Source organism: Oryzias latipes, chromosome 18 (genome assembly GCF_002234675.1).
Source record: "Oryzias latipes chromosome 18, ASM223467v1".
NCBI lineage: Eukaryota > Metazoa > Chordata > Actinopteri > Beloniformes > Adrianichthyidae > Oryzias > Oryzias latipes.
In genome coordinates, this window is record NC_019876.2 from 28,173,977 (window position 1) to 28,193,872 (window position 19,896).

At 43.2% G+C, this 19,896-nt stretch overlaps 1 protein-coding gene across 6 annotated transcripts in view; it reads right to left on the reverse strand.

Moving 5' to 3' along the window:
- LOC101166255 (neurexin-2) overlaps positions 1–18,836 on the reverse strand; it is an 806,741-nt gene extending 787,905 nt beyond the window's left edge. For 4 of the 6 annotated variants that reach the window (XM_023965854.1, XM_023965852.1, XM_023965853.1 and 1 more), the window contains exon 1: positions 18,619–18,831. The gene's annotated coding sequence lies outside the window, so the exon portion shown is untranslated. Of the gene's footprint in view, positions 1–18,618 lie in introns of all 6 variants that reach the window. The other 2 variants (XM_023965856.1, XM_023965855.1) reach the window with 2 other exon arrangements.
- Between the last annotated feature and the right edge of the window lie 1,060 nt (positions 18,837–19,896).

Sequence of the window (19,896 nt, forward strand, 5' to 3'; positions counted from 1 at the left end):
CGTCCAGATTCTCTCCACCTGATCCATCCATGACTCCATCCGAAAGACGCTGGCCTCGGTCATCTGTCTCATCTACATTCACTCCAGCAGTTGATCTGGCTGGAATCATGACAGCTAAATGGACAAACCCAAGCTCACAAAGTTAAATAAAAGCAGAGTTCTTCATCTGTCCGTCAGCACAGCAAACAAGAGGGAAGTCAAAGCCGATCCACCTCCTCTCTGCTTCAGCTACAGAGCATCTCTCCGCTGTCTTCCAGCTCCCATCCATGTCCGGAACAACTCCAACGGTCTTCTCTGACCCTCCAGACCACATCTCCTCTCTCTGGATCCTGTCCTAGACTTTCTCTGAGCTTGAGCATGGAGTCTCTGTTCTTCTCCAGAAACATCCTCAAAGCAAAGATTACATCTGTGGTTCTCTTTCGCTGCAGGAAATCAATCTGTTGTCCACAACTGTTCCTCTGACCTCCGTCTAGCTTCCACCTCATTACTACTCTCCATGAAGTCGTCTGGGCTGTCACACCTGGCTACAGAGAACTACATACAGCAGTCATCCTTGTTTCCAGCTTTCAGACTGCCGTCTGAGCAAACAGAAGCCACACTGATGTTTAACCCCGTAAGCGTTACAGGAGCAGCAGGAAGGCATTCTGGGACACTCGCATTCTCAGTGAGTGACACTGCCTGTCATGCGAGTGTCTGTTCACACAGGCGTGTATCCATGCACACGCACTCAGGAGACTGCAGCACTCCAGCATCAGGAAAGCTGTCTGTAATGTTTCCCTTTCATGTAGAAGCCGTTGCAGCTCTGTGAGGCAGAGCACTTTAAACCGGTCTGAGCAGACGGGTCGGCGACCTCTGCCTGACCTTTACATCATCAGCAGCATGTTAAAAACTTTACCAGGACAAGACAAAAGAAGCCCAAACAATTCAAACATTTCGCCTGAAGTGGGAGGGGCAAAAGCCTGTACGAACACTGGTGACAGACAGGGAGCAACGTGTGGAGGTCCCATGCCTCACTGAACTGCCCCCATCTTTTAACTGGAAAGATGCACATTTGACTGATTTTTTTGGAGTCGGTTGAAGGAATGCAGTTATGTAAAAATCATAAAGAACACATACTACACTGGAGTATGGAGGGGATTGCTGTGGTTCAGACAAAAGTGATGAAGAGGAAACAAATTAACAACAGAGTCATAAGATACACTTGATTAAGGGTGTAATACTTTTTTTTAAACTATTTTTCCCTGATAATTTATTAATTTCTATCATAAACATAGCTTTACGCTGCCATATAGTTTCTAATTCCATGATTACATTTAAGGGTGGGTTTTCTCGGGGCACACCAGCTTCCTCCCACAGTCCAAAAGCATGCCAGGTAAATTGATGAGTCTAAATTGTCCCTAACGTGTGCATCAGTGCGCGATTGTGGTCCTGGGACAGAGCACCCACCTGTCCAGGGTGAACCCTGCCTTCACCCATCAGTGGCCAGGTTAGGCTCCAGCAGCCCCGTGACCACATCCAACGGGTTCCTAAATAGATGGATGGATGGACATTTAAGTCAGAGATTTTTAGTTCCCATTTTTATCGTCAGCAAAGCTTTCGAGCTCAAATGTTGGACATAAAGTCTCTCAAGTGACTCAAGTGACTCAACATGGATGCACCGCATTCCTTCCATATTAAAAAGATTATAATAACTATCCATTTTATTTGAATATGCATGTACTTAAAGGACACACAATAAAATGACAAAAAATGGACATTAAATGCACAAAATCAAATAAAATCAGTTCCAGTTGGGGGCCTGCATCTCCTCCTGGTGTCGCTGGCTCCCCGTCTGCGATGCTCCACCTGGCTATGCTGCTGTCCACAGGAAGGGACATCCCATCTACTGGCATTTTCACCGACAAACCTTTTCCGTGCTCACCCTGTTTTTCCAATGTTAACCTCCATCAGCTAGGGGGGTGGGAGGGTGTAAGGGGTTTTTTTTGTGGGTGGAGGGTGGCGGTTTTATTCATGTGTTTTAATATTATTTGTTTTGTTTTTGGGTGAAGTACTTTGTGTTGCCTTATACCTGAAAAGTGCTCTATAGATAAAGATTGGCTCGATTTGATTTGCTGCAGTTTTATTCAATCCGATTTGATTGAATCGGGACACAGTCTGTCCCAGGGCCACAAATCACACACCTATGGAAAACTTACAGTAACCAAGGAACCTGTGACGCATGTTTTGGTTTTTTTTGGACGGGGGGAAGCCGGAGTCCTCGGAAGAAAACCCACGCATGCACAGGGAGAACATGCAAACTCCACACATGCAAACTCCCCATTGATGTTCTCTTTCAGGTCCCACAGCCGGGACTTGAACCTGTGAGGCAAGAGCGCTAACCACTGCCCCACCGTGCCGTGGACTAAGCTGTCAATTCTTTTAAAAAGGATTCAAGGAGGGAAACACTGTTTAAATGTTCACTTTTGAGTTTGACTTCAGCGTGATTTTCCATCCGTGTAAATGTACTTTACTTTCAGTTTTAGTTAGTAGTGCCCAGTAAAAGTAGCCCACATCTGTGCAAGTGGGGTTTCTTTCTAACCATCACAGTTCAAGCCAGACCTCTTTTCATGACTGTTGGCATAGAAATATCAACATGAAAGATTGATCTTTTTATACGTAGTTTTCCTCTGTCAGGACTTTTCCATTATTCCAGTGTAATTAGGGGCAGTAATTGCCCTTTTCATTCTAACTCACTCCTCACCCACCTTCAGTCTGCCAAGAAGAGCAATTAGCCTGGAGTGAAAACACCTGCAGAAAGCGGCTGCTCTGACGGCCATTCTTCCCTCAACACCTATGACGTTTTTCCTTTTTAAATCAGTAGACACGTTTTCATTTGAAGTGCATACCGCCGTGTTCACACGGCTAAACCGTGTCCTCCATGGTGTTCTACCTGTAATAAATATTATCGTGTTGGTGGACTAAAAAGTAAAAGGATGTGAAAGGACTTAAGTCTGACATAAATCTATCTGCTTCATCAGAAACTCGCCACTTTGCTAGTTTCTTCTTTTACCTTCCAATTTACGTCTCTGTGAATTTGTTTAGAATTGCTCAAACTCTGGCAAAATCCTACAATACCATAAAACAGAGTTTGTAGTTTTCAATGCTGCTGCTTCATTAGAAAAAGTCATGTGAAACAAGGGAAAACAAAAGAGAAATGGATTCAAAGTCCCACTCATCTTCTGACCTATTGTCAAAGCCTTGCCGGTGGTCTTTTAATTATGATTACAGCGTTTTTTAGCAACAATAGAAACATCTGTCATTTTCTTGCACATAGTTTCTGCAGCAAAGCAGGAGTTCATTCGGAATTCTCCTCCAATTTGGTGCAGAGTAAGAAGCCTGCTCCACTTCCCATCATACATCTGTTTATGGTCTCCCCTGCTAGCTTACAGGCCCCCCCGCACACACACACACACACATACACACACATTACAAAAATATGTTGAGAAACATCAGAGCTATCCAGCCGTACAGTTTAGATCCAGATTCCAGCTCAGACGTGGAAAACAAAGACGTTCACGGATCTATTTGTCTGACGGTGGATGCATCAGAAGGGGGCGGAGCAAAGCGCTTGAGGCCCCGCCCAGCGTACATTCTATGTCACAAATATAATCTTTTTTTAAACTGCATTTTTTCATCTGCTGCTTATACACAATAATCTGAGCAAAGAAATACTCAGAAAAGCATGTTTAATCTTGATTTTCTCTATCAATGTCCTCCATCACGAGAAAAATGTCACAAAAAAAATATTCAAAACATCAAAAACACCATTTTCATAGGAGAGGGTCATTAAGGAAAGTGTTATAGTGTATTTAACTAGAGACCTACAATTATTCAGTTTAGTAAACACAATTTAGCTCCCTATAAAATATTAACACAAATAATGCTAGTTTTTAACCAAGAATATACCTACCTATGGAACAAATAGATAAAAAGTAATAGAGGCAAGACAAAGGTGGGAGTTTCAGGAGGTTTAGTAGAGAATTTCTTAAACCTCAATGCTCTGCTTTTGTTCTTTCTCTCCAACTAAAGCAGCTGAGGCCGAAGCATGTTAAGCCTTTAACACCCCACAGGAAGTACAACACCAAGGTCTCTTTTTTCAAGATTTAGTTCCTGCCTTTCTCTCTCCCCTCCTCTGTTTAAGCTCTATCTTCCCATTGGCCTTGGCATGAGCACAAGCATGAGTGATAGGCTCCTTCTCACACTACATTGTCATATTCTGTCCCATTTTGGTGACTTATTGTCCTTTTTTCGTCTCTCTCTCCTCTGTCTGCCTACAAGGCCTATGAACTCCTCTAATAGGAATGGATAGTAGCTGCACTCCCGCTTCTGAATCTCTTTTCGCACTAACACACCCTGCAGCTGCAACTTGTCCTCTCTCTGGGGAAGCGTCACTCGGAGCTGCCGGTTGCCCGTTTGAGGCAGGAATGACTGGCTGGATCGTTTGGGTAACCCAAAAAGAGAATGGACGACACAGCAAAAGCAGGCATTTTGGATCAGCCTGTAATGATTGTGTCTTTTGGAATATTGTATTTTTGCTCTTTCTTACTCCATGCATTCTAGACAGGAGTTTTAATTTTATTTTTTTTATTAAATGTAGTCCTTTTTATTTTCCAAAGGTCCTGCAAGCAAAGGTGGGAATAAGTTACTGACAAAGCAATCCATCTTTGCAGTCTGTACAAGTTGTAGTCCACACCTTTCCTAAACCTCATTTCCTCAGTCTCTGTGTCTGGACTCTTTTGGGGTTAAGCCGAAAAAGGAACATTTTTCTCATCCATTTCTCCTGTCCTCCCATTCTGTCTCACCAAATGACCTCACTCCTCCTTTTTCTCTTCCAAAAGTCAATTCCATTACCGTCCTCTATTCTCTCCTCATTTCATTTTTATTGTTATCACTTCTCTTTCACCTTTACCTAATTTCTCCACATTCTCAACTTGTCTCTCCGTCACTCTGATTTGACATCCAAGCTCGAGCTAAAACCGACGACCGCCTGCCTGTGGGTGCAGCTTCCTTCACTTCACGTGCATCTAAGCATTGTGTGGTACATTTCTCTGTTTTCTTAATCTTAAAAAGTATCTGCACAAAAGTAGCCACAGCAGTGGGTTTGATGCTAAAACAAAGACAAATAAAGGGTCATTTTCTCGCTTTTTTAAGTGCACATATCAACAACAAAAAAACTGTCCACCAATTACAATTTTTATGTCCTTGGATTTACTTTTTACAGTTTTAGAGGCTTTAACTCAATGAGGCTTCCTCCAATCTGTCTCCTGGAATCATCAAGACCATCTGCACCAACAAGAAAGGCATCAATAGGCACATCAGTATTTATTAACCTTCCCCTTCTCCTGGTCACAGGTGGTGCCAGGGGACATCTGCAGGGTTCGTGCATGCATGTCTGTGTATTGGGGATGTCAGAATTCTTGCAGAGTAGCGTTTACGTGCTGTACTTTTTGTGTAGAATCTTTGTCCATTGCATTCGTAAGCTGACGGCTCTGATTTAACACCATCCAATCTACACCAGTAAATTTGTAAAGTCTCACACCGGCACACATGCGCGGTGGAGTGCTGAGCGTGCATGCAGTGCATAAATCACCACAGTATTTCCTCCCTCAGAAAAACTTCTGACATTGCACATGCCATCAGACCAAATTTATGCACTTCAAAAGAGCTTACACGGATATTCCGCAGCTACCTTAAGTGCACTAAAAGGCTTAGGCTTACCATTCCATGACCTCATCACCGCATTTACACCATGACCCGACGTAGAACCAGCAGCCCAAACATCAAAGGGCTCCAGTCAGCAGTTTTTGCCCCTAAGCCTCGATTATGCCTGAATCAAGTATGGGCTGATTAAATTCATAAACACAACTACAGTGGTGCTGAAAGCAAAGCAAAGCAAAGCTCACATAGAACTGTGTTGGAAAGGAGTGGGGAGACAGGACATCCTGCATAGTCATCACGAGGACGTCTAAGTGCTGTAAATCTGATGTAATCAAACAGTCTTATCCCACACGGGCCGCCGAGTCCTTCCCACCGGCTTCACATAAATCAATAATTACATTAATTCAACAAACAGCAGCTTAAGCTACTGCTGGCCTGGAAAACACACACACATACCCTTTAGATTGTATTCAGAAATGGGCCTGGCTGGGTCATTTCATGGTTGTTTACCTCCAGAGACCTGCCATTAATTTCTGCAACAACGCAGCCGAAGCACCATCAGGGAACATAAACAGCAATGGCCCCAACGCAACTCAGATGTTGGCGAGAGATAATAAGTTGGACACGACACACACCTACGCACACGCACACACACTCCTAATCCATCATAAGCAGCAGGAGCAGCTGTCCCTCTGTAGGAAAACGTCCAGGGAGCTCTATTAACAGCACATTTCCTGGCACACATTTACATTATTTCTGTAAGACATGGGAAACAAACTTTTCCTGGAGCTAAAATCAGGCAGAGCAGAACTTGTTGGGAAGTGTGAGCTATCCAGGGTGCTGAAGTGTAACTCCCCTAATGAGGAAGACGGAACTGAATTAGGAAAGACGTTTATGCTGCAAGTGTTTCGTGTAGAATATGTGTTGGAAACGAACTAAAAACTACATAGAAAATCCATCCTTAAAAAAACATAACAAACACTGTTTTGCAATTAAAACATAACTAAATCAGGTTTAAAAATCGTATGAAAGTGAGAGTTTAGCTTTAATTGAGCAACGACTTAAAACATCAGAGTTCTGCATAGCAGCAAATACACTTTCACTGCTTTTTGTTTTAATATATTAAAAGCTCACATATAGGAAGCAGAAAACCAGGTTAAAATTAATACTCTCATGAATATAGTTCATGCATAATGACAAAAGAACTTACTGCTTAGTCAAAAATATATATTAAAGAAAGCGCTATTTATGCATGGGCTGCTTGTTGCACCGCCTGCAGCTAAGGACAAACATTGTGTATGAATAAATCCAAAGTCTCAGAAGGACAGAATTATTTGAACACATTAGACGCCCCTTTAATTCTCTTTAACACTGCAGTGTGCATCGATTCTGCAAGGAGGTTTCTATTTTAAAAGTTGGTTTCACATTCTCCCAAGCTGATATGATGAAATATGAGCCTAACAGTTTACACTGTGCTAATCGATGTGGGGGATTTTGTAGCACAATTAATAGACTACATGTAACCTACTATTGATATCTACACTCATACGCCTTGCACCTTTTATTTCTATAGGCCTTTTTAACATGTAATACAAGTACATGTACTAGTACATGAACTAGTACATGAACTCAAGGTTAATGTACTAGTATGAATACATGCCATTTTAATTTTCAAAAGATTCTTGGCTGAATCCGGCCTTTGATGACCGACCCGGCCCTGGTACATGTGCTGGAAAGAAGAGCTGCCTGTGGGGTCGGCGCTCTCCGTGGTGCTGAAATCACACATGTTCTGTTACCACAGTGGCAGCTGTCTTGTTTGACTCAAAATATGAATCCAAAAGAGGTCTAACAAAAAACTGTGCACCAAGTATGTTCTTTCTATTTTTGTAACGAGTCTTTGTGGTCAATTTCTTAGCTTGTGCCACACTTCTCGTTTCTGGTCTACTTAACCATTAGACTGCAGAGGTTCATTGGTCTGTTGGATGGATTTTAAGCAGCCAATAGCCTTGAGGAGGATGCACACTGAAATAGTAGAAGCTAAAACAAATCAAGGTAGTTGATATGAAAGGATATCACAAAAATAAGCAAATTGTCTGTGCTTCACAATGCATTTGAAGTCCCCCCCCCCAAATAAACACCTACATAATAAAGGCAACCCACCCCATGGAGAGTCCAGTAGAGCACAAAGGAGATCCCTGACAAGGATGGTAAGCATGACCATTAAACATGACGGTGAACAAGGACACACTCATCCCCCCATTGTGGTCATATTTACAAATGATGATGGAGAATTTAAACCCAAAACACTATAAAGGGGGGGAAAAAAAACAAGAGGATGCAGCCTTAAAGAGGTCATCATTTTTAAAATGCTTTTTGTTCTGAGACTTCTTCAGGTCCACATGGTTCCTGTGATCTGTCTGTCCCTTCCTCCCGCTCTTTCTTTGTTTAGCTTTTGTTACTCCATAAGCGCTTGCCTCCTGATTGCTTGTCAACCTGCGAGCTATTCTTTGTAACTGGCTGCTGTTTTATCTTATTTTAAGAGGATCATGTTACTGTTTCACCACTGTTGTTCCACAGATTCCGTGACATGTAAAGGATGAAAGAAAAGGGAGGTCGAATTTTCTAAAACAAGCCCAGAAATTTGCTCTGTGAAGACAGACTCAGATATGTGTCGCATGAACCATCTGTGACACACAAACAGTCGCTGTCCCACACAGCTTGTTGTACACCATGGGCCATGTCGGCTCACGGAATCATTCCAGAAGCTGACTGAGGAGCAGGAGAGCCATGTTACCATGCACGCCAGTCCCCAAACAGTCGGGCCAAATGTTGTGTCATAGCAGCTTGAAAGAGGAGGGAATGTATGGATAAATCTGGGACTGCTCCATTTGGAAATGCGTGAGAAACGGAGAATTCACAGAGAGGGAGACTTGGAAACCTGCAAGCGCTAAACCCTCACAATTAACACCAATAATGGGAAGAAAAGAGCACTCTGATCCCAAAACAATGAGATCTAAAATGATTTCCTTTCTGGGATACAATCCCACTCACTGCGGCTTCAAGACAGTGGCACAAGTACGATAAAAGTATAAAGAGGTGATTGTAATGAGAATTGAAAATAGCACAAGTAAATATATTTAAAAAAAGATTCAAATGCATAAATGTAACAAATATTACTGAAAAGAACTTTATCTGAGACCAAAAGCACGAAGAGGGGCTTCGTGTGCTGTGAGGTTAGGTGTTTGGATTTGAACCCCTGAAGGCGTCGGCCGTCTCGATTAAAGAAATGAATTTACATTTTTCTGTTGGCTTTGAAGAATTTGTCATCCAAAATCGAATATTTTGAAAACATTTTCATCACTGACTAGCAGGATTACCATAAACAGTGTGAACAAACGATAACTGGCAAATAAAAGCAAGACATTGACATTTTTTCTACTTTGAATAAACTCCCGTAGCTCCGCAATCATATAATTAAACCTCTGCTTTTGTTTTCTAGCCTGGAACAAAAATGAGCTTCACTACAATCTGCTTAGCCCCTCTACGGTTTACCTAATGTTTGACATGTAGCCAGATTCTGATGCCTGACTTTGGACTTGCTGGTTTTGTCCCAGTCTTGAACTAAGTGGCAAAATCCATTGACTAAATATGAGATCTGGACTGAGTGGCGTTCCAAACTCTCAGGAGTTCCAAGAAGCCAGAATCCCGTAGACTTCTATTGAGAGAGAAAACAGCTGTTAGTCCTTCTGAATCTTGCTAATCCTATTTTCTGTAGTGCAACTTATTCAAGTTATAAACTGACCAATCAGAGGCCTCAATTAAAGCATGTGATCTAACACCAAATGTTTAAAGCGCTTGATTGACATATTCTTCAGAGCCCACTTTCAGGTGATAGGGGTGTGGCCTTCTAACAAGCTCACTCCTGATTGGTGAGAGTGGTTGCCCAAGAAACGATGATTTAGACCAATTTAGACCAATTTGGAGCCAACTTACTGACATCTAGCCCCAACATGGTGGAATCCATCTAAAGAAAATGGCGACTGAATTGACTTCATTTGGTTGAGGCCGAAAGGGAACCATTTTCTGTGAGTGATGTCACACTGACTCAGTCCAGTCCACGAAAAAAACAAACAGAGGGAGGTTATTCCTACGGGATGTACTGCATGAAGGTCGTTTTTACTTTCAACCTGATAATGTTTGGTTTTATGACAAATGCACACACATTCATTTGGATCGTACTATGTCTTCAAACTGACTGGTCACAGCCTTGACTGAATACGAAGTATACTTTACCGCACCTGTGGGATTATCTTTTTTCATTACGGTCAGCCCCTTAAGACATGTCATCTCATTTTCGAGGGGCGTCGACCGCAAGGCGCTGAGGCAAGTTAGAAAAATCGAAACTCCTGCTTTGATAGAGACAAAAAAAAAAAAACAGAAGACAAGGGACTCCATCAGAGCAGCGCGCCTCACTAAAGACTCGCCCGGTAACTGCTCAGCGAGTCTTTAGCGTCGGAATGGATGGTTGCAGTGAAACAGCCGGACTGAGATGGAGGGAGAGCTGGAAGTGATCTTCCTCCCCCCTTTTTTCCCCCACATCAACACATTTAGCCTTCTCCTATCTGGATTTCTCTGCCACACCGCAAAGAGCAGGAGGGGAGGGGGGCAGCTTGACGTGCTTGTGGACACAGACCTCATTTTTCTCAGTGACAAATGGGGACGAAAAATGGGTAAAAATAAATTGACATCAACACTATAAAGGCGGTTTGACACCGTAAATCTGAGCGACAAATGCAGCTTCAAACCAAAAGATTAAAAAAATGGCAGCAGCATGTGCTTTTTGTAGTCTCAATCATGAAACGATGTCAGCAGCCTTCTCTCTATTCGCTACAAAAGAGACAATAATGTTTGGAAATTGGCCCTGAACTGCTGTCCTTGTCTACAAAGAATGCTCCAAGTGAGGGTTTCCCAGAGATATCTGTTTTAACCCCCAGAGTCTGTCTGGTGATGTATCAGTGACTACGTCAAGCAGGCATGCATGCCGGCTGCAGCTTTGGCTTCTTCTCGGACTGTGCAGCCGACACGCATGCCTGCATGCGTGTCGGCTGCAGCAGGACCATCTCCTGCACAAGAAACGACTGCAGCCAGCAAAGCCTCTCCCCTCTCTGCTATAAAGTGGTCATTGTGGCTTGGCCTGATGGGTGGTGGGGGGTGGGGAGCAGCAGTGCACAGTATCTCAATATCATGACCCTATCAGCTGCTGCATGCCCCCTGCTGCTCAGATCAGTCATCCCACATGTGAGGAACAATCCAGACCTCATTTCAAAAAATATATATAACAGGGCAAAAGGGACAGGTGCATTGTGGGAATGAAGTGAGCTACCAATCAGTGTCAGAATGAAAGGCATGAAGAGTCATGTTTGGTTTTCTTATGACAATGTGGGAGGACAAAAGCCTTATGGATCTCTGCAAGACAATATAAAATGTGAGGGAGAACAATTCTCTCAAGGGTACTTGAGTTGAAGCTGCACTTACTGATTCAAGTTGCTCTTCTGAGATTCACCAAAGAGATGGGAGGAGAATCTTAAAAAAAAGAAAAAGATCTCTCTACAAATGAAGCATCTGAGGAGCAGTTGACTCCAGTAGAAAAAGAAAAAAAAACAATTGTTATGGTATTAGTACCATTCCGATCCATTCCGATCATCTCCTGATCTGCTGTAAAATCATCCCCAGTGGTCTTTTAATTCTAATGATGCCGTTTTTAGCCAAAATGCAAAAACCTGTGTCGTTTTCCAGGACCTAGTTTCTGCAGAGCGGCAGAAGTTCGTCAGAAATTCACCTCCGAGTTGTGGGAGGGACTGTTGGTGCAGAGTAAGCCCTCCCCCATTTCCCTTTACCTATTTGTTTTAACTATTACCCACTAGCTTACAGCCCCTCACACTCCCAAGATAAGATCAAAAGTCAAAAAGAAGAAGAAAAGAAGCAATATTGAAGCTAACGGGTCAGATTCCAGCTCAGATGAGGAAAGGACAAACAGACACGGACCTTTTTAATGGATTACTCTACCTCACAATTACAGGCATTTTCCAACTGCATTTTCTCATCTGGTCCTGATCACAATGATTCGAGTAAAGAACAACCCCCCCCCGCTGCCTTGAGATATTGCCTAAAGTGCACTCGCACTTTACTGGCTCTTCTTTCTCTTACGGCTTCTCCCATCAGGGGTCGCCGCAGCGAAACAACCTCTCCTTCGAGGATGAGTCGCATGGTTAACTTGGCAATGTTTTACGCCGGATGCCCTTCCTGACGCAACCCTCTCAATTAATCCGGGCTTGGGACCGGCACAGAAGCAGAGAAGGGAATAGGGAGCAGCCCGGATTTGAACCCTGGTTTCACGGACGGAAGGTGCCGCAAACTAGCACGAGCTAAACCGGCTCCGCTCGCACTTTATCGGCTAATGTTGTAAATTGTCTTTCGATTCATTGTATGTGATGCACACGTGAAGAATCTACAATAAAGTTGACTTTGAAATACTCAGAAATGCAATTTTAATGTTAATTTTCATATATATATGTTCTTCATCGGGGGAAAAAATGCTGCAAGAACAAAGTAAAACAGCAATTCCAATGGACTGGTGTTACCTGCTTTGGCATTTTAGATGAATGCTTGCAGCAATTGGAAGAAACAGAATTTCTGCTTTTCTGAAGTCAGCATCTCTCCACTTTAAGATCAATGCTTAAATATGTAAATGTCTCATGCAATCAAAGTGCCAGAATATGAAAAAATAATCACAGTCTGAATGATTGACACTCTAAATCTGAAGGATTAATTATTAACTTCCACACTTCAATTATGGGCTTTTAGCTTCCTTTTTTTATGTTATGCAACCCACTTCCTGTTCAAAACGACTCAGCTTTCAGTCAACTGCGTGGAAAAGACAATAATGCAGACCCAAATTAAGTTCACCACAATTTGGTCCAACAGGCTCTGCAGGGCTAAAAAAAAAAGGTGGTGCTGGTGAGAGGAAGATCCTCCAGACAAACATGATGCCTCATTATCAACAGCAGGGTTACATCAGCTCTATTTACCCAGAAAGTGCTGCTCCTAATGGGGAGGAAGGTGTGACATGTTTAAACAGCAGCAGCTGTCTTGGTACTAATGTAGGTTAACCAGCTTCCCTGGCAGGTGCTAATCAAATCCCACATCTGAAATGCTAATTGGTCCTGAAGAACTGACGGGCCAAGACCTTTTCTCAAGTCTAGACCAGAGGACACCTGAGGGACACCGAATCTGAGATGGGACCAACAGAGTGAGAAGACACCAAGGTTGTGTTGCAGCAGCGTGTCCAGGAATTGCTTTACGAAGACCCGGTCACACTGTGGAAATGTTACAAGTACTTTAATGGAATAGCCTCAATTAATTAAGACAAAGAATTTTAACAAATTAATTTTTAGCAGTATATAATCATTTTAGCCATGTTTTAAAACTCAGTGAGGCATGCAAAAAAGAACAAACATAAAATCGCTTTTATAAAACCCTGCTAAGACCTTAAGAGGATTATTCATAAAAAAAGAACTTTAGGCTATAAAAGTACGGTTAAGTTTAGCTCCACGCTAGAGCACCGTCTTTCTGCGACTTCAGAGAAGAGAAAGCTGCACAAGAAGACACAGGCACCCATGTGTGTCTCCTTTATTTAGACATTCAATAACAGAAACCATGATTAGCAGCATTTTTAATCAAGCTTGTGCTGGTTGGCTCTGGATGTTGAACTCCCAACGCCTGCTATTTATAAAAAAGAGTTTTTACCTGTTATTTCTGCAACTCTTCTATTATCACCCCCCCCCCCCCCCCCAACATCCCTCTCGCCTCTTCCCTTCTTTTCTTTTCCGTTCGGTTCAACAAAAACACTATTACAAATATAAGTAAGATGAATAAAGTTTAGGGGTTTATTCAAATATACCTCTGGTGTGTCAGAAGATTCATAACCCCATGTTGTAACAGCAAAATATGTCCAACTTAAGAGGCCTTCAGCTCTCAGCTGTTTGCTCAGCTGTTGGACAGGACAGAAAGAAGGCGTCTTGTATGCCTGGAATAGGCCTGCACAGTTCATCGCAAATTTATCGTTAGCGCAACTTATATTCATATCGCAAAAGTCTGCTAAAATCGCAATAAATGGTAAACCTTAAATGTACTAAAACAATCTTATGGCAATTTGAAGTATTTAACAAATTGAATAAATCCCTTTATGCATTTGACCAATCAGATACAGCCCTTCACATTGTTGACCAATCGGATGGAGCTAATATGTTTATCTAGACGAGGGTCATTTGGAGTATAATTTAAAATATTTTGACTCTTATATGAATTAAACTGTTGTAGTCAAATGGAAATGTTTTTTTATTGTTCCTTTTTTTTTGTTGCTATTTTATTTATTAGTTTATCGCAAGTTATATCATCATTTCAATATTGATTCCTAATATTGCACATCGCAAGTTTTCCTCATATCGTGCAGCCCTACCTGGGAGTCACAAAACGTCCTGTGACGGGAGCTTGCTCCAAGCGGGAACATTTCTGGGATTTTTGACATTTCTTTAAAATGTTCATTTTAAAATCAACACTAAATCTTAGTCTAAATTAAATTAAATTAGGCAAAAAATCTTAGCCTACAAATACTTCCTAGAATAAAATGTGTTTTTTAACAATTAATTTTTATTTACCTTGCGAACAAATTTTAAAAATGAGCAAGATGGAATATTTAACACTGGCAATAGTTGGGATAAAATCAATATGAAAAATATAAAAATCAAATTAAAGCTTAGGATAATCTATAACAAAGTGTTATAACTTCTTGACAACATTGTTAACTATCTGCAAAACCATCAATAACACTTATTCAAACCATAGCTATGATCCACTCATGAAAAAGTATCGGCTATCGTTCTTTGTCCTTCAGAATTATGTTTTAGTGAGTCCTGAATGAATAATATTTCAAGCATCTGGTTTCCTTTTACAAATCCTAATGCCATTTCTGTACAACCAAGCCATTAACTAAAGTTGTCTGATTAAACTGTTGAAATCGGTGGTGCTTGTCCACCAGGGAGTTGAGGCTCTCACCTCCTAAGAAAAGGTTTGTCTACATCACTTGTTAAGCAGCAGAAAGGTGATAAACCATACAGATTAGATCCTGAAAATGCTAAATGGTGTGTACTGACAGTGTACATCACCTAACTAAGAAGAACCCTTTCTGTAGCCCACAAGTCGAAAAAGTTTGCCCCCACCCGTTCTAAGCTGATTCAGCACTGGAACTTCTGAAGAACCAGTGAGTATTCACACAAACACAGATCCAAATTCCAAATAATATGTGATGTACCATCTTTGGAAATTGAATCAAAGGTGAGACACCTGTTGGTCAAGGTGAGGTCAGTCCCTTTTCTGTAAAGCCTTCAGCTTGTTTGTTAACTGCTCCACAGTCTGGTTGCTGATCCACTCAGAAATAGCCTCTTTGGAGCTGCTGCACCACAACGCTGGCCTCGGTGCTCAACAGACCAAACCTGCTTTGTTTTTTTATTCTTGCTAACTGGTGTTTTAACATTTTGTAAAGTAGTCGGTTAATCGCTCCCTAAATCTAAAAATTCCTTTAGGCACGTCACTCTGCCCACAGCTGTGCATGAAAACTTCATGCCACCGTTCTTGACTGGGTCTGATAAAGCCCCAGGGGTGGGAGCCAGAAGCTACATGAAGCTGCGTGAGGCAAAGGACCTGATGCTGAGCCAGGCCTGGGTTTGAATATGCACTATAGAGCCGGGGCTGTTGAACGGGCCGATGAGATTAGACCCGTTCTGGAGCCTGTCAAAACCGGAGCAATAGTGGTAATGCGAATATTTCCTATTAGGGAGCAGAAAAGAACATCTTCATTAATTCATCGCCAGTGGCTGCTCTTTTGGGGTTCCTCAGAAGTGATAAAAGAGGGCTGGGACTGCATTACTTTCAACCTTTAAAAGGGACCAAAAAAAAGCTTATCCAATATTTAAATGCTCTTCAGTCTCAGTTGCATGAATTTATGATTAAATCTTTGTGAAATACAGTAGAGAACGTGGCACAGATCCAGACTTTTTTTTTAAGTCTCACAACTCCTTGTCAATTAGAAAGACCAAAGGCAAGTTGTTAAAAACCCCACCGAGCTTTCATCATAGCTGCTGTCATCACATGACAATTTGGTGCTTTTCCCTGCTTCCAACCACGCTGCAGAGATAGACTAACTTTGACATCCTCAATAATAAATGTCCTTCCACGCTGACTAATATTTGTCTCAATCTAGACATTGATATGCAACCGGTGAGGCCGCAAAGGAGGAACGGAGTCAATTCCTACCCTCAATGGGCCTCAGGGAATCCTCTATCTGCCCTGATCTCTGTCACTGTTTGTTTGTTTCTTTACAATTATTCACACAATTACATCAAATACTGAATATACCCGTACTCTGAATTTAAGGATTAAAGACGATGGGTGACACAAGGAGCACCTTTTTTTCCGTCATGGCTTCCCACAGTGAAAATTGAAGGTAAATCAGGAAAGATGCAGAGTTTTCCTGTTCTGCCTTACATATTTCTTTGTTCTGTTAAGGTGAAAGTGCCTGCTGGCCTCTAACTCCCCAAAAGCTCCTTTAACTTCCTCTGTCTCCGACTCTTGGGGTGGAGGTTGGATGGACGGACAGAAAGATGGATGAGGGCCAGGCGGCAAACTGCAGAAGTGAGTTAATGAGGCAGATTGCTCTCCGCGCTGCCCTGCGAGGGATTACAGCAAGATTACCATTTGGAGTCTCTTCTCTTCACTCTCTCTGTGGGTAAACCAGAGGGCCAAGGCGCCGACGAATGGCTCACCTTGATCACTCCAGGCTCAGCTCCTACATCCAAATCTATCCCTTGACAACAACTAACAAACTGCATCTGCACATCCCAGCTACAAAACCACACACACTAGATAATAAAATCCCACTTTTGAAAAGGTTACTTTATGCTGCATAAAAATGGCATGATGATTGTGTGTTGACCCAGAATGGTGGCATTTGAGTTGAAAAGCTGCAGATTTGTATTCAGGAGAGTTGTTGAGAACCTGGTGTCAGAGAGACGAGCGAAAAAACAAAGAGCGGCGCAGGACCTCGACTCCGCTTTCTCTGCTCACCGCATAACCATTTATTCAAATTGCAACCAAATTTGCAATTATTATAAGTCAACTCTCCCCCACAAAGGCAATGTTAAGCACCTTTCATGAAGTGCACTGAAAGCTCTGGGAACAAAAGTGGACTTATGTACCGCATGGGCCCTTTTTCAACCAAAGGTGTCTGCTCGGTATTTCTGTGAAGTGGAGAGATTACGGTGTTTCAAAAGCTAAAACCAAAGCTGAAGTCCTGACTGAGATGATGGTAAGAGCTTTTTAGGAGTAACTTTGTTAAGAAGAGTATGACAGTTTGGTACAGAATAGCTACTAGTCCTTATTGGATGATGTCAAACTTGACTTTTGGTTAATGTGGAACCCCACAGCTTTGATCCCACACTTGTCAAGTGCTGTTTGAGTGCATCCCTCTGTTCTGGCTTCAGGAGTCTGCACATCCACAGCCTTACAAGGTAACCAGGAAATGAGTCACGTCACATCCTCCACAGAAACATTACTTCTGCTGCTCCAAAGGAACCAACAATATGCCAGCTCCATTTTCAAGCCCCAAGTCATGTAAGTCCAGCTAATCACAGTTGATCTCTGAATGGGGCTAAAGATGCTGATGACACTTGCTGCAATTTGTCACGCGGTCATAAATATGCAAAACAGCAAAATGGGGAAATGTGTGGTGTGAGGGTAAGTTTATGTTTCTTCCCTTCTCATCCGTTCCTGCGTCTGTGCCGCTGAGCCACGAAACCTGAGCTTGGTCCAACTGTTGGTCGCGCGCCTTGACCACCGCCACCACTACGTCCCACACACAGCAGGAACTCATTCCCCCGCGTCTCCACATCGTTAATTAACTCCAACGTTGGAAACCGAGATTTTTACGCACTTCGGAGGGCGTTTTGCGACGCCGCGGCGCAGCAGCAACACGCACCGCTTGCGCACGCGGCGCGGTATGGAGATGTCTGCGCACTTCTGAGTCTGCATTTTTGGGGGCGCACAAGGCGGATCCCATTAACGAATCCCTCCGGTTAGAGTCCCGACACTGTTTTACGCAGGAGGGAGTCCGAGCACGGCCAGAACACAGATGTACAGGAAGTCCACTTTTTTCATGACACGATCAGAAAGATCAATAATATCCATCCATCAAGTGGAGGATGACAGGAGGATGAGACCACACTCCTGTGACTTTCAACAAATCTTTATGATCCAGAGTCCAGGAGGGGCTCACGTGCACGAGGAAGCAGACACTGAGAGTGAGAATGTGCTACGTCTGTGTCACATCATTGTCACATATGTGTGCCGTGTCACATCCGCGACATTCCACGCGCACGTTCGGTTCTCCGACGCTGTCAAATGTCTCCTGCTTGACTGTCACTACCTGTGAGGAAAACACTGAAACAAGTCCGTAAACACACCACCACTGAGGCGCAGAGCCCGGACTTTGTCACCAAGCACATCCAGATCTCTGCCTACACGCGCGCGCCGCTGCGCGTGGCTCCAAAACATGCGTCTCCATCAATGCCCCCCCTCCCCGTGCGCAAATTCTACTAGTCAGAGAAAGCCGCCCCCGACCCAAAACACATTTCCAATAATCCATCCATTACGCATTATCTGCTGTCAGGTTTATAGTGAACCAAAAGGATCATTTTCCACTAGAATCGGTTCTATTCTCCCAAAACGGCATCTGTCATCCGATACAAATACTCACTGAAAGGAAAAACACACGTGCACACGCAGAAAGCATGAAGGAGAAGTCCTTACTTTTCTTTTGCAGCAAATTCCCCTTTCCTCCAGAAATATGAGACGTTCATAAATATCCCTGGATCCAGCCTGGAATAAGTTTACAGTCACGCGCTCCTCCGTATCCACAGGCTTGAACAGACCAGGTTTCTTTCATCGGTCTCTCCTTCACGACAGACGTGAACGGTCCATGCCGAGCCGCGCCACCTGCAGTCCTGCTGTCAAGCCAGACACCAGCCAGGAAACGACTCTTCTGGCCCGCCTTTTCAGATTAAAAGTCCTCCAGTTGCCTTCAGCAGCCGGGCCATTATTGTGAAGGTCTGACCAATCTGGAGCTGCACTCCTTGACGCACTGCCTCCTGCCTCCACGGGGAGTGACGCGCAGGGGCGCCCACAGAGACACGCCCCGTTCATGCTGGAGAGCGCCTTCAGACCCCGTCACCCCGCCGTCACCCGCCGTCACCCCGCCGTCACCCGGCCAGGGAGGCAGGCGGGTGGATGCAGCATTCATTCAGCCCTGGACAGTCATGGAACCTGTTTAGTTTGGAGTGTGGAGGGAAACAGATCACAGAAATAATTGAATCAACTGAAAATCTGAAATCTACAGGGATGTTTTACTGGAAAAACATATGAAAAGACTATGGATTCATTTTGACCTGGTAAAATCTAGACTTTTCAGACCTGGAGTTTTAAATAGGTTTACCTGATTTTTGCTGAAGGAGGGGGATGCTAGTTTCTTCATAAAGACCCACTCTAATGAAAATTGTGTTATTATTGTGTTTCTCTGATCACGCAGGACAAACGGAGCCATGAACGTCTTTGTTTTCCTCGTCTGAGCTGGAATCTGGATCTAAACTGGACGTCTGGATTGATATCACAAATTGTAAGTGTTCCTCATGTTGTGCAGCCCTCAGTGGGACTATAGTTAATGGACACAGGGGAGGCCTGAAACTGGGTGACTGCCTGGGGCTCCAAACACTCTGGGGGGCCTGAGCTGAACACTTAATAAAATTGTCTGAAATATTGAAATATTTCTATGCATTTTATGTTATATAAACCCAAATCACTGAAATAGCATTATACCCCCCCGTTCCCTGCAGCAGTGGAACATTCCAGTCAGCAACAAGTTGGCCAGCAGAGAATTATTCAGCATTGCCAGATTGGGAGCTTCCTCGCCCTATTGGGCTGTTTTGATTCTGACTTTGAGGGCAACAATCGTTTTGGGGGAGTCGGGCAGGTTTGGAAACGGTTCAGGAGCTCTTAGTTTCTTTTTGGAAATTCATTTCAATCAGTCATCCT